Genomic DNA, 15,058 nt, shown 5'->3' on the forward strand with positions numbered 1-15,058 from the left:
AACCTTTGCCAGTGCACAGATGCAGTGCAGCCATGCTTCAGGGGTTGCATCACTGGATTGGCCTGGCAAAAATAGGTACAATGAGCTGTCCTAACTGTCAGAAGCAATTTCAAGACCATTGATTCCCTTAAAGTGGATCCGAGATAAACTTTTACTCATTGCATAATTGTGTTCCTTTCATATAGTTTATAGGGCATTCCTCCAGCCAAATACTTTTTGTTTTGTTTTAATACTCTAATTCCCTATAAACTAAACAAGCCTCGCCCACAGCTCCTTTTGTGCCTTGGCATTGTAGCAAGGGCTTATGGGAGCTCAGTCTGGGCAGGAGGAGGAAGTTACTAGCCATTGATTTCAGAGGCAGAGGGGAGGAGGAGAGGGGACTGAATTTACACACAGGCAAGCTGATAGCATCTCCAGCCCTTAACCTGTGACAATGTGACAAATAGAACATGGCTGCCCTCATTGTATCACAGGAATAAATAATCATAAAAGTTTGAAGCTGTTGGCAGCTAGATATGCTGTGTAAACTTTAGATAAGATGTAAAGACAAGTTACTTGTTATAGTTAGTTTTTCATCTCGGATCCGTTTTAAAGGAACCCTGAGCAGCACCCAAAAAAATCTGGACTTACCTGGGGCTCCCTCTAGCTCCCCATAGCCCGCGAGGTCTTCTGTAAGAATGGGGTGTGTGCCAGGGGCGTGCACAGGCTACTTCAGCCAAAGTCACTGAATTAACAAGAGGACCCTGAAGATGCCGGAGGACCTCGTGGGCTACGGGGGGATGGAGGAAGTCCCAGGTAAGTCCAGATTTCCTTTTTTGGCACTGCTCGGGGTCCCTTTAAAATGCATTTTGACACTAATAGTTCTGCCAAAATTCTGACAGAGAGGAATTGTACAATGTATAAATGGCCCAGAGAGTGATGCTTCAGTGAAATAAGCTTTACTCGTTGTTTTCAACTCCTACTCAAATGTCCCCATCCTTTGTAACCAGGGATGGTCGTAGTCAGCCAACTTCGCTACGCTGGAACTACGTGTAGTTTTACAATTACGCTTCACCAAATTACGCCTTGAAAATCAAATATTCACTTTGTATGCATTTCGTAGACTACGCGTTAAAATATGCAATTATGCGTAGTGCGAGGCGTAGTGTATGCAGACGCTCATGCCATTATGCAGAAAAATTTACACATTAAATCCCATGCAAATGCTTGTACCATGAACTCTTCTATGCGTACATTCCCCTTTCCTATGAGTAATTTTGTAAGCATACAATCGCACGTGGAAAAATAGACGCGAATAACGCATTCGTAGTTTACTTCGCAATACACATGTGAACTATGTGTAGGGGCGTAAACTATACATAACTGTACATTGCTACGCGTAAAATTGTAAGTGTAGTTTTGAAACTTTGTCTACAAACTATGATGCGTAGATGCGAACTATGATGCGTAAATTCGCACTGGCGTAGTTTCTGCTCATCCCGGTTTGTAACACAGGGGGATTTCACTGCTGCCTTTACAGAAATTCTTCAAATGTCAAAATGAACAATTTTACTGCAAATTTTAAATCTTGAACTCCTTCAATCCATTGTTCCTATGCTGTCATGTCTTCCCTTTTCAGTCTGAGCTGATCATTGACTCTGTGCTGCCAAGCCTCTTCCTTACAGGCTGTACTTATCCTTGGCAGGTTTTGGTGCACTGTATCAATTGTTATGTATAGAGTGCTTGGGGGGCCCATGTAAAAATTGCATCGGGGCCCATAGCTCCTTAGCTACGCTGTTTCAGCCTGCAGCTATTAGTGCCCCTGGGCTGCTCTGCCTACCCCTTTCCACCTCCACCTATCAGTGTCAGGCAGGCCCGGCCATAGACTTTTTGCCGCCTGAGGCAATCTACAAAGAAATCGCTGCCCGCCCGCCCCCCCCCCCCCCAAGCCATGGGTGTGGGGGGCCGCCCGAGCTGGAGGGGATAGCGGGCAGGAAGGGGGTATTGGGCCTAGCGGCGGGGAGGGGGGTCGGACCCCCCCTCCCTCGCCTGGGTCCCCCGTCCTCCGCTCCCCTCCAGCTTTAAAAAGTTCCGTGCTGGCTGCAGCTATTTGTAAGAGGCAACGGGCGGGGATTACTCACCTCTTCCTCGTTCAAGGCCAGCGTGCGCTCCACTGACGTCACTTCCTGCGGCGTAGCAGGAAGTGGCGTCAGTGGAGCGCACGCTGGCCTGGAACGAGGAAGAGGTGAGTAATCCCCGCCCTTTGCCTCTTACAAATAGCTGCAGAGAGCACGGAACTTTTAAAGCTGGAGGGGAGCGGAGGACGGGGGACCCAGGCGAGGGAGGGGGGGTCCGACCCCCCTCCCCGCCGCTAGGCCCAATACCCCCTTCCTGCCCGCTATCCCCTCCAGCTCGGGCGGCCCCCCACACCCACGGACGGGCGGGTGCTGCCCCCCCCCCCAGAAGTGCCGCCTGAGGCAAAAGTTTCACCCCGCCTCATGGGCGGGCCGGCCCTGGTGTCAGGTTTTAAGAAATCAGCAGAAGAAGGACTCTTGGAAATAAAAAGAAAACATTTGGCTGCCATCATCACTAAGGTGTCATGTGCCATATTCAGATCGTCTTGCGAGTTGACCTCCATGGTTTATGGGACTTGAGAAGATCTTTGGTTGGCCACGAGTTGATCAGAAACTTCCCCTCGGAGCAAGAAGCAAACTCTTTTGCTGGGGAAAGTAGTGGCCATGTCCTCACAATACTCCGCTCAGAAGAAAAAAATAATTATTTCAATTTCGCCGGCTGTGTTCTGCATAAATTGAAGTCATTTGCAGGAAATAAGATTTGTGATTTCCTCCTCTAGTTAGTGAGCTGCGATGTTTATCCCGAGCAGTAATTCTCCCGGCTTCCACTCCGCCAGTTACAGATGGCTTCATTAAAGCTTAAATACTGCAGTAACCATGCTGAACGCTCCGCGTGTGACTGCGTGCCGGTGAACCGCTCTGCTCGTCTGCTTTGCGGAAAGCCACGGAAATGTCTGAAAATTATATATCAAGACCGAGTAGGAATGGAAATATTGTATCTACAATATTTTGGGGTAAATTGCTCTTTTTTTATATTTCTGAAACCTTTTGCTGTGGTATGCTGCTAAGAAGAATGAATAGGTTGAGTTTCGCAGAAGGATAAACGATGTATGTTACTGATGCCCCAGATACTGCCTTTGAAATGTGGTTTATTTGGTACATAAAAAAAAACCTTTAAAGTGGACCTAAACTCTTGCACAGGACAGAAGGAAAATATATAGAAATGCACCCATGCATTTAGAGAACTTAGCCTATTTCACCCTCATCTGTGACCTATCACAAGTGTAATATGATCTCTCAGCTGTGTCAGTTGGCTGTCTTGGCAGATCAGCTTATTTGTAAACACAAGAAGTCAATTCGATGTCTGCTTCCATGAAAACAGGAAGTAGACAGATTTTAGATTTATTGCAGGAGCTATAATAAAGAAATGCTTTTCTTTAACGGTTACTGTGCTGTTGCTTATCTTCAGTTCAGGTCCGCTTTAAAGAGACACCGTGGCAACATATAGTAGGATGTAATATATTATACAGGATCTCCAATTCTACATTTTCTATGTTAATTATCCTACTTAGAGCATCATAAACACTCCTTATATCTCTAGATTGCTGTATATTGGTATTTAGCCCCGCCCTCCCAGTGATGCTTAGCATAGGCTATAATGTCACAGCCCCAAAGGACTCTGGGAGACCAGGGCCCATATGCAATTAATTTTTTCACCTGAGTTTTCTCCTAGGAGATAACTTTCATCTTCTCTTTAACCACCCTGGCGTTCTATTAAGATCGCCAGGGCAGCTGCGGGAGGGTTTTTTTTTAATAAAAAAAAAACTATTTCATGAGGCCAACTGAAAGTTGGCTGCATGAAAGCCCACTAGAGGGCGCTCCTATCCCATATTTCTGATCGCCTCCGGCGATCCGCAGTAACAAGGAAGGCTGCAATGAGCGGCCTTCCTTGTTTCGTTTTGCTCGTCACCATGGCGACGAGCGGAGTGACGTCATGGACGTCAGCCGACGTCCTGACGTCAGCCGCCTCCGATCCAGCCCTCAGCGCTGGCCGGAACTGTTTGTTCCGGCTGCGCAGGGCTCGGGCGGCTGGGGGGACCCTCTTTCGCCGCTGCACGCGGCGGATCGCCGCGCTGCGGCGGCGATCAGGTAGCACACGCGGCTGGCAAAGTGCCGGCTGCGTGTGCTGCTTTTTACGGGGAGCAAATCGGCCCAGCAGGGCCTGAGCGGCAGCCACCGGCGGTAATGGACGAGCTGAGCTCGTCCATACCGCTAAGGTAACTAACTTTTCAGCATTTTACAATTGAAAAAGTACTCAAACGTTGGTGAAAAAGTACTATCAAATTTATTTTGGGTATTTTCTTGCTTGCTCGTGGCATAAAAGGCAAATGCCTTTTAAGCCACCAGCAAGTTGTGAAAATATCACTTAGGAGATTTGCATATGGGCCCAAGGCAATTCACTTTTTCTCCTGAGTTTTCTCCTGGGAGAACATTTTTCATCTTCTCTTTAGAATAACTTTCCAGCAATTTACTATTAAAAAAAAAACACCAACAAGTATTAGAAAAAGTACTATCAAATAGATTTTGTGTATTTTCTTGCTTGCTGTGGGTTTAAATGGTATTTTATAGGCAAGATGTGAAAATATCCTTAGAAAACTAAGGAGAAAAAGTGAATTACATTCGGGCCCAGGTGTTGTTTCTGCTCACTTAACAAACACCTCACAGTGATGCACCACAAATCAGTCTGAAGAAAGATTTCACAGCGAGCAAACACTGACTAAATTGTTTCTAAAATTATACTGTAAAATATAGCCAATTTGAATCATTACGTTACACTCCGTAAAGTTTCACTTTAACCCTTTATCGGCCAATTTATTTAGAGGTTTGCAAGTGCTCCAGGCCAATTTATTTTAGCACATTTCTTCATTTTGTATTTGTTACATTTCCTTGCTTCTAATTAGTACTGCTGTAATGTGTATGTATGGCCTCTTGTCACTAGGGGGCAGTGTGAGACAATAACAAAAGACTTCTACTTTCGGTTTCTATATTTTCTGCTAGTAGAGAGGCATTAACCTCCCTGGCATTCTGGACGAGCTATGCTAGACGCCGCGATGCAGCCTCCCCCCCCCGACCCCGTGCGCTACCTGGTCAATCAGTGCCAGGCAGCGCTGGGGGGTGGATCGGGACTCCCTGTGACGTCATGACGTCCATGACGTCACGACGGTCATCACCACGGCGACGGGGAAAGCCCTCCTGGAAATCCCGTTCAGAACGGGATTTCCACACGGGTGATTGCGCCGGCGGCGATCGGAGGGGTGGGAGGGACGCCGCAGGGAGGGGGGAATCATGTAGCTAGCGCTAGGCTAGCTACATGATAAATTTTAATTTTTTTTTGCAAAAAACGTTCCCGCCGCCGCAGGGAATAAGAACGCCAGGCAGGTTAAAGCATTGCAGCGCGACGAGTTCTGCGACTGAGGTCAAAAGCAGTGCATTTATCTCAAATGAAATAACTCAGTTGAAGATGCCAATGGGTTACATCCAGTACATTCTACCTCTGCCTGATTTCTACTGTCCCATACCCCATTATCCACTCCATCTCCATGCCCTGTCAGTGGTCTAACATACAGTATATCTGGCCTTTTTTTGATAAGGTTCAGTTCAAAACTTTTATAAACATAAAACATGCAGATGCCTTTTGACTACCCTGATGACATCACTAGTTTAGCTCTGTCCGCTGCATTCCATACCAGCAGAGCAATCAGGAAGAGCCAACGCTGTTGGACACAAGACTACACACTCTCCCATGCTCTCTAGTATTAACTATTAGCTGCTAAAACCCAGCTGACAACTTAGAATTCTAACAGATTTTGTTAGCCATTGGGTGATAATGGAAGTGGGATAATCACAGTTAATAATATTCATTGTTATCCAAACACAGAAGGTGTGGCCTTGTTAAACCATTACAGAGGAATTTTACTGAAATCAATGTAAAGTTTTATATTTTTCTTTACAATAGTTAAATGTTTCACAATAATTTAGTCAGTGTTTGCCCATTGTAAAATCTTTACTCACCCTGATTTACATCTCTATCACAGATGGTGACATCCATAGACCTGGCAAGTGATCTCCGCGGAATGTTTTGTTTCTGAGAGTTCAAAATCCAGTACAAAATATACCTGTCTCACAGAATGCTCGGGAGGTGAGAATTCTGCATGTCTAATCAGTCTAGGCTAAGGATCACTGGTAGCAGAGGCGGCCTTTGGGGGGGGGGGGGCAATCGCCCCAGGCCTCGCACCTAAAGAGGGCCCCACATGTCATGCCCGCCATACCATGCTCATTTTGGTGGTGGTGAAGGAAAGGTCTACAGAAGTCTAGCTGTTTGTGTTCTGAGCAGTGTGTCATTTACAAATACTCAGATCTTCCTATTTTGTTTTATCCTCCTTATATTTTGCACCAACCTCCCTTTTTATTGCTCAGGTTTTCGTCTTCAGCATACTTTACTGTACTATGCCGTTTTCATTTTTGTAATGAATTTCTGCACTGATGTGAAGCTTGCCAAATGTCAGATTAAGGTAACGTGCAAGAGCCTCAGCCTGAGGGCCCCAGGGGCATTTAGGTCAGTTCCTATATTGGTTGGTTTAGTGGCCTTTAGCAAGTTTTTAAACAATATTAAGGTGTACTGCATTAGAGGTGGACAAGCCTGTGAGCAATGTGGTACGGTATATGGCCTACACTTATGGCTCTAAGCCCGGCATAGGACACTCGCCCCAGGCCCCGCGTAGTCTAAGGCCGCCTCTGCTGGTAGGTTGGGATAACATACAATATACGTCAATATATAGTTATAGGAAGCGTTTCTAATGCTGAAAACAGCATCATTACATAAGTGGGTATCCTGAATAATTTCCTGCATTCTACTATACATTGTTACAGTGCCTATTTAGCTAAAGCCAATTTTGTTGATTTGAAAAGTAAAATGCTCCCTCTTACTTCTTATTAACTTCCTCCCTTTTCTTGATTTCTATCTCTTGACCTGATGTCTAAAATTGCACACAGCGCTTACTGTTCATTTTTTTCATTATCTTTGTTAAAGTTTATGTCCTTGACAAATTCTCTGTTTTTCACAGCCCAACATCAAAAAGAATTTAAATATGAAGACAATGTGGCCATATTGATAATTTCATATATTAAGATAAAATAATAACATCTTTTAAGTCCATTTGCTTGTCCTTCTTACATTATGCTTTGGACATAGTGGAAAAGAACAGGTTAAAGTGTACCTGTAACAGAAAAAGTACCTCTATGGGGTACTCACCTCAGAAGGGGGAAGCCTCTGGATACTAAAGAGGCTTCCCCCCTCCTCCTTTGTTGTCTCGTTCCAGCGCTGAGACCCCCCAAATCCCGCTTGTCGGCACCTTGCGCCTGCACACTAGCTCCGTCCTGCTGGGGCTCAGGCGAAAAAAGTCTAATGCGCTGGTGCCATTGCTCAGGTACGAGTTGTCTGCAGCCGTCTGCACATGCGTAGTAACGCACACCCAATAGGGCTCAACTTGTTCTGTCTGAGCAGTGCAGAGCTAGTGTTCTTACGTAGGGAGGCCACACAGCACAAGATCGAGAGGACAAAGGAGGATGGGAAAAGCCTCTTTAAGATCCAGAGACTTTCCCCTACCAAAGTATCCCTTAGGGGAGATTTTTGTTTTTACAGGTTAGTTTAAAGAGACTCTGAAGCCACAGAAAAACAAGTTTTTACCTCTTATTAAGTTTAAGGATGATCGTCTGCGCTAAAACGCCACTATCCCGCTGCAGAACAAGGGTTTTATCAAACCCAAATTTTCACGACTTTCCAGATTGTGAATTTTGCTGCCCAGGGAGGGAGGCAGAGCTTAGCGCTGTAACTCTGCCTCTCCTCGCGTCAGTCCACTGCGGGTCTCCACCTCTCCCCGCCCCTCTCAGTGAAAGAAGACTGAGAGGGGCGGGAAGAGGCGGCGATCAGCGTGGATTGATGCGAGGAGAGGCAGAGCTACTGCATGAAGCTCTGCCTCTACCAGGAAATGCTCCCTGGTTTTTGCCCCGGCGATTTCAGGGATGATAAAACCCTCGTTCTGCTGCAGGATAGCGGCGTTTTAGTCCAGATGATCATCCTTAAACTTAATAAGAGATAAAAACTTGTTTTTTTGTGTGGCTTCAGACTCTCTTTAAGGTCGTAGAGATGGAACAGCAGTACATATTTGGGAATACAGCATAGGAAAAACTTTAAGAGACTATTCAGTTGAAAACCAATATTCAATGTACCCTCTTCTCACAAAAAATGTATAATGACTTTCTGGGCCTTCACTCTCCAACTCATCCCCCATGCCCCGTGTGCATCATCTTTCGGCACGTAGCCCCGCCCCCTTGCAGGGATGTTCTGTGGTGCTAAGGTGGAACTCTATCTCTATACGGGAAGTGCCAATGGCACTCCTCTGCAATGGGGCGGGTCTACATGCCCGAAGCTCGTACATGAGGCTCGGGAGGATAGCTGGAGAGAAAAGATCCAGCAAGTCAATATGTAAATGTTCAAGTGGACTTTATACCGGCAAGTCAATATAACCGTTTATGAGAAGGGTATACATACAATATTTATTTTACGCTGAATAGTCTCTTTAAGTTTATTTATTTATTTATTTATTTATTTATTTGTTGTATTTATAAAGCGCCAACATATTACGCAGCGCTGGACATTAATTTAGGTTACAGACAATATTTAGGGGTGACAAACAGCAATATGACAATACAGGAATACAAGAAAACCAGATCACACAGCACAGTATGAGTACAAGGTAATGCTTAGTCAGTCACTGGATGGGAGCATGGAGTTAGGCAAGTTAGGTTCACTCAAATGCATAGCATGGGTGCACAGTAATAGAGGTGCATGATCAGGTAGGGCACAAAAGGAGTGAGGACCCTGCCCAAAGGCTTACAATCTAGAGGGAGAGGTAGGGACACGAGAGGTAGGGGACCAGAGTTCGGCTGTGGGTTTAGAGCAATTGTGAGGGGTGGTAGGCAAAGTTAAATACAGACTTTAGTTTGTTATTGTTGCACCATGGTCAATTTGCTAGCATTCTTATGCTAGAGTCCAATTTATTTTTAGTAGTGTGTACACAGTAAACAGTGACAAATAAGAAGAAACTAAGGAGTTTGGGGCCCAGGTGTGAGTTTTACATGGTGCCCCAAGCCAATCTATATGGAGCCCCAAATCCTACCAAGGACAGCCACAGTACGAGAGGTGTAATTAGAAAATAGCTTTTTAAGGATTACCCCTATTCAATGCACATATAGAGGAGTTCATTAACAGCATAAAGGTGGCCATACACTGGTCGATTTGCCATTAGATCGACCAGCTGACAGATCCCTATCTGATCGAATCTGATCAGAGAGGGATCGTATGGCTGCCTTTACTGCAAACAGATTGTGAATCGATTTCAGCCTGAAACCGATCACAATCTGTGGAGCCGCCGCTGCCGCCTGTCCCCGCCCCCGCGCATACATTATCCGACGCTGGCTCCCGGGCATCTTCTCCGCATCTTCTCCACGCTGCACCCGCTCCATCCCGGCGCTTCCTGTGTCACTCCGTGACCAGGAAGTTCAAATAGAGCGCCCTCTATTTGAACTTCCTGGTCACTGCAGTGACAGGAAGCGCCGGGATGGAGCGGGTGCAGCGCTGAGAAGATGCGGAGAAGATGCGGAGAAGACGCCCGGGAGCCAGCGTCAGGTAATGTATACCTGATCGGATCGGCTGCCGCTAGCGACGCGCTCCCTACCCGCGGGCGATTGAGGGTAATTTCCCGCACGGCGCGTTCGACGGACCGATTCTATTTCGGGAGGAAATCGGATCGGCGGGTGCGTTTAGCGCGAACGATTGGCAGCAGATTCGATCCCAGGATCGAATCTGCTGTTGAAACGGCCGTGAATCGGGCCAGTGTATGGCCACCTTAACACTAGTGAAAAGCTAATAAGATGCATGAAGGAGGGCCGCTAGTGACCCCTCTAGTCCAGGGTCCCAGGTGGGGTCACAACCTCTGCATCCCCTATTGCTACGCCACTGGTGCCTAGGTGAGTATACACAATACAACTGCAGCCTAACAATCGAATGGTGCTTGTTTGCCAACAGATCTGCAGCTCAGCTGAGCGTGTGATTTAGCCCTCAGCTATACCTGCAAACATTTGAAAAGCTTATCTGTTCCAATGCAAGAGATAAGTGAGATGTACAGTAGTTTGCAAATGTACTGAGAACATAAGAGAAATTCACCATAATTCAAACATAACTCCACTTTAGCACAACATCTACACATATAATATCTCTATATAACTCATTTTGTAACGGAATTTTAAAAAATATTATTTGTCGGCCTTAGTTTGCAGCTACCATAACTTTTTTTAAGAAGCTTGCTGAAAACCATGTCAACAATATACAGCTTTGTCTTAAAGAGGAACTAGTTTAAGCAAGGATTAAACTTCCTCCATGTTAGTAGCTTTACCTTTTCTTAAAGAGGAACTCTAGTGAAAAAAATGTAATAAAAAAAGTGCTTCGTTTTTACAATAATTATGTATAAATGATTCAGTCAGTGTTTGACCATTGTAAAATCTTTAAAATCCCTGATTTACATTCTGACATTTATTACATGGTGACATTTTTTACTGTTGGCAGGTGATATAGCTGCTGCATGCTGTTTTGGCAGTTGGAAACAGCTGTAAACAGCTATTTCCCACAATGCAACAAGGTTCACAGACAGGAAACTGCCAGGAGTACCACGGTCCTCAGAGTTTCTTGTGGGAGGGGTTTCACCACAATATCAGTCATACCGCGCCCCCTGATGGTCTGTTTGTAAAAAGGAATAGATTTCTCATGTAAAAGGGGGTATCAGCTACTGATTGGGATAAAGTTCAATTCTTGGCCGGAGTTTCTCTTTAAATATATCACCAGGGGGGTCTGTATGGCTGATATTGTTGTGAAACTCCTCCCACGGTGAGATGTCATGACCAAGGTCCTGACAGTTTGCTGTCTGTGAACCTCGTTGCATTGTGGGAAATACCAGCTTTACCCAACTGCCAAGCAAGCAATATCTACCGTATAAATCAGGAGAAAGAGACCTCCGCACTCGAGTCAGTGGAAACAGTGTATCAGACAGTCAATAACTTCTGCTATTGTGCTCGGCGTATAACCTGTGCCTCCAAATAAAGAGCTTGCAATACAATGTATTCAGAAAGAAGTACACGTGAGCACCAGTCGTTAGTTTCAGGCTTTACTCCAATAGTTGTTACATCAAAACAATTGACAGTGAAAAGTTATGTACATTACCATTCCTGGATCGCTGCACAGCACATAAAGACAAGATGGCCAACAATTGTTTTGTGCTATCTGCGCATCATCACGGACCTGTAATAAATATTTGTTGGTTGCTATGGGCAACAACACTACACCTTTGTTCGGCACCATATCACAGAACGTATGATAACTTGACACTCACTACAGCAACAGCACAGGAGATAGAACTGCTTAGACGTTGTCGAAGGTTAAGGTGTTTATTCGGAAAAAACAGATATACAGATGTGTTCAGCAGCAATCTTATCTTCGTTACATATTTCATTACTTCAGCAAAGCGATCAGTCTGTAGAATCTTATGCGTTCCATGCTCTTGGTCTATGCCTTGTGAATAGACCAGGCTTTCTCTTATGGTACATCTATGCTAGTTGCACTTAGCGTATATACAGCATACAGATAATGGAACTTACACGAAGGTAGGAAGTTAATAGAAGTAAGGTTGAAGTCTGAAGCTAGAAGGTGGAAACTGGAAGTGAGCTCTGGAGCCCATGTTATACTAGCCACTAAAAAGTTAAATGTGACATCACCCAGCAGGGATGGATCAATAACCCATCGCCTGCTATTGGCTGATAAGAACACGTGATAGCATGACAAGCACAGTCTTTACTGCACATGCACTGGAAAATTCCATTTTCCTATTACCTGTTCCCTTATTCTTAGGAGAACATTGTTTTCTGTTCCCTGGCTATTGTTTACCTTTAGCAAATATGAAAACAATTGATGTTTACCCCACAAGGCCTGGAGGTCTGTACATCTCAAGCTTGATATCTATTCTATGGCCTTGTGGAGTCAGAGGCATTTCTGGAAGCACTAAGTTCAGTAGAATATTGTGCTCTATTTCTTTCCAAGAGAAATTCTCCTTAAAGAGACACTCTGCAGAGCAAGTCCTTTTATTAAACCATTAAGTAAAGTGACTGAGGCCTCCAAATTCAAGCATATCATACTTTAATTCTAACAGGACCCACTTAGCTCCATGGCGGGGAGAAAAACCTTTCTGAAAAACCACGGGCACCGAAAAACCACAATTTTCAAGGACACAAGTGAGGTCTCTCCCATACTCTCCACACACAATACCTGAGTGGAAACAGCATTTTCTAGTAGAATCTGAACATATAGCTTGTTTTAGGGAATATGATGTACTGTGTCTTGGATGGCCTTACAATTCACTTGACCTTATTCCAACAGAAAATCTGTAGGTAGTTTTAAGGGAAAGACGCAAAAATGGAATTGTGCAGCTCAAAAGCTGATGATCACAGCATCGCTGAAGATTTAGTTAAAGTGCAAGGAAGTAAAAGGAGTGTGCCAAACATTTATAAAATGTATATCTTAATGTGCAAAGGAACTGATCAAGGTTTGTACTGGTTGAGTACTTTGTACTGGTTGAACTCGATGGACGTATGTCTTTTTTCAACCAAAGTAACTATGTAACTATGTAACTATGTAACTATGTAACAAAAGAAGATAATGTTTTACAATAGGCAGTGATGAACAAAAATGCCGATATTCTTTTCACATTAAAGGGATACTTAAGTGAAAAAAAAATGATTTTTACTCACCTGGGGCTTCCCTCAGCCCCCTGCAGCTGTCCGGTGCCCTCGCAGCCTCGCTCCGATCCTTCTGTCCCCGCCGGCGGCTACTTCCGGGTTCGGCGACAGCCGCCGACAGGCTGGGAACGCGAGTGATTCTTCGCATTCCCAGCCATGATATATATTGCCCCCTATGCTGTTATTGCGGCAAGAAGGCAATAGCAGCATAGGGGGCTATATATTGTGGCTTGGAACGCGAAGAATCACTCATGTTCCCAGCCTGTCGGCGGCTGTCGCCAAACCCGGAAGTAGCCGCCGGCGGGGACGGAAGGATCGGAGCTAGGCTGCGAGAGCACCGGACAGCTGCAGGGGGCTGAGGGAAGCCCCAGGTAAGTAAAAATTATGTTTTTATTTTCACTTAACTATCCCTTTAATTTTTGCATAAATAATGTTACATTCAACTTTCAAGGAAAAATGCTACCAAAAAATAAGTTTGTAATAAGTTTGTAATTTTTTGCATTTTTCGTGAATTTTTGTGATTAAAATTATTTTTTTTTTCTTATTTTCATGATACAAATAATGAGTTTTCGCCATAAAAATAAGTATTTTTTTGCATTTTTTTGACCTTTCGCCATATTGCTAAAATACAATATAATATTGAGAGTACAATACAATTGCAAAAATGTTCTTGAAGTCGAAAATGGCACATTAAATGCCAAAATGACTTTGGCAGAAATTAGCGAGCAACACTGATAATAAGTGTACAAGTTTTTAATATGTTCAAATTTTGATTCAAATTAGTTTAACACTATAGTCGTTTACCTCAAATCACGGAGTGCTGTAGATATTTGAATCTTTGAGGTCCTTTATTCTTCTCTTTTTGCGACTGCATAAAAAATCATGAGCCTGATGCGCTAAATGTTTTAGTGCAACATAACTCCCTTTTAATGTCATTTTTAAAGGATTTTTTCTGGCTTCCTCTGGTTAATGTCATCGTTCGCTAACAATAAAAAGACATGAGAAATGTTTTGTGTTAATTAGCGCCTAATTATGTGCATAATTTAATGCCTATGCAAAAACTGTGCATAAATTAACTCAATTCAGTTTTAACAAGTGACTCATAAAAGCATTCTGCAAGATCTGCTCTCAACAGACGTTCAGACGTTCACATATAATGTGCTTTTGTTTTGTGTAATAGACCTTCCTGTAGCCCTAAACTAAGAAAATAAATTAGAAAAAAAAAACAGCATGGCTCCATTCCCTCTTGTACCGCTCAGCAGAGGAGGCGTGGTTCCAAATGGTATGGAGACAGCGGGCCATATACAATTCTCTTTTTCACCTGAATTTTCTCCTAGGAGATAATTTTTCATCTTCAATTTTAAATAACTTTTCAGCACTTTTCAACTAAAAAAAGTACCATAAAGTACCGTATTTTTCGGACTATAAGACGCTCCTGATCATAAGACGCACCTAGGTTTAGAGGACTAAAAACAGGTAGAAAAAAATATACTAAACCTGGAGCACCCATGGTGAAGGGGCATCTTGTGCATTATGCCCCTTTGTATCTCATGCCCTCTTGTACCTCTTGTGTCTCTCACTGTCCTTCTCTGTCCCCCTTGTGTCCTCCTGTCCTGTGTCCCCATGTGTCCTCCTCTGTCCCCCTTGTGTCCTCCTCTATGCCCCTTTGTGTCCCACTTGTGTCCTCCTCTATGCCCCTTTGTGTCCCCCTGTGTTATCTGTTTTGTCTGTTTGTCCCCCTGTGTCCTCCTCTGTGTCCTCCTCTGCATAGGCACGGCAGGTTCGAGGTTCGTACTGGCGGGCGTTCACAAGTCAGGAACTCCCTGCATTTGGACTTTAAGACGCAGTGACTTTTTTTCACCACTTTTGGGAGAGAAAAAGTGAGTCTTATAGTCCAAAAAATACAGTAGGTGAATAAGTACTATCAAAATTGTTTTGAGTATTTTCTTGCTTTCTGGTGGCTTAGAAAGGCATTTTATTGACAAGTTTAAAAATATCACCTAGGAGAAAACTCTGGAGAAAAAGTGAATTGCATATGGGCCATTATGGCTTAATTCAAGAGATCAATTACCACCACTGATTAACACAGAGGCTATAAGGGC

This window comes from Hyperolius riggenbachi, chromosome 10 (assembly GCF_040937935.1).
Source record: "Hyperolius riggenbachi isolate aHypRig1 chromosome 10, aHypRig1.pri, whole genome shotgun sequence".
NCBI lineage: Eukaryota > Metazoa > Chordata > Amphibia > Anura > Hyperoliidae > Hyperolius > Hyperolius riggenbachi.